Here is a 1003-nt window from a genome sequence, read left to right on the forward strand (position 1 = left end):
GGGGCACTCACAGAGGGGAAATCACCTACTTCGCTGGTATTCCGGCAGCAGTATAGTACTCCTGTCGGGATCCCGGCGCCGGTATTGAGACAGTCGGGATCCCGACGGGCGGTATTTTATTCGCATACTATAGATTGAAGACCGTAAGACATACAGTATGATACAAAAAAGAGCAGTAAGAAATTGTTTTTGTTTTATTTATAAAAAGTTTAAAAAGTATTTTTAAGTATATTGATCTCATTAATGATCCTGGGATAGTTTTCCATTCATGGTAACAACCATTGTATCAAAATGTTCTGGTAATAATTCAAGATAGGTGTTCTCAATGTCAGATAATAAGTTACTACTGTATGTCAGATATACTCTGTCCATGAACAAATTTTTCTTTTATGTTTACTGACTTTATTCTTGTAAACACTGTAACTTATCTTCCTACAATGATGAGATTGTATACTGGAAATGTTTTATACCTGAAGTTTTTATTTTATGTCATGCAGTGCTTTGAATACCTCCCCCCCCCCCCAGTATTTGTAATCAAATATATAAATATTTTTATTTAAAAAATATACTTAGGGGGTGTTTCACGACCTCCCCACCCCCCTGTATCCATAGGCCCCCATTGTAAAATTACTTCCCATTCCCCATCAGATATGGCCCCCCCAGTGGCAAAAGATCCCCAGCTTTACCTACTCCCACCCTTCTAGTGGTAATAGATCCCAGTGGCAGAGTCTCCACCCCCAGTGTGAATGGGCCTCGCACTGTTTAGAGCCCCCCTTCCCAGTGTGTCCCTATATGTGTCTTTTTTTTTTTTACTTTTCATTTATATTATATAATCCCCCGCCCCGCTAGTAATGTATCTATTTATGGTGCCTACCCTACCCCCCTCCCCTCATATCAATTGATCACACACCCCTCATAACCCCCCTCCCCCCGGTATAGCCCTACTCCCTTATTTGCAGAGACAGCACAGTAAAGCGTGTGGCAGGGGGGCACTGATGATCAG

The sequence above is a fragment of the Pseudophryne corroboree genome, chromosome 11, assembly GCF_028390025.1.
Source record: "Pseudophryne corroboree isolate aPseCor3 chromosome 11, aPseCor3.hap2, whole genome shotgun sequence".
NCBI classification, from domain to species: Eukaryota; Metazoa; Chordata; class Amphibia; order Anura; family Myobatrachidae; genus Pseudophryne; species Pseudophryne corroboree.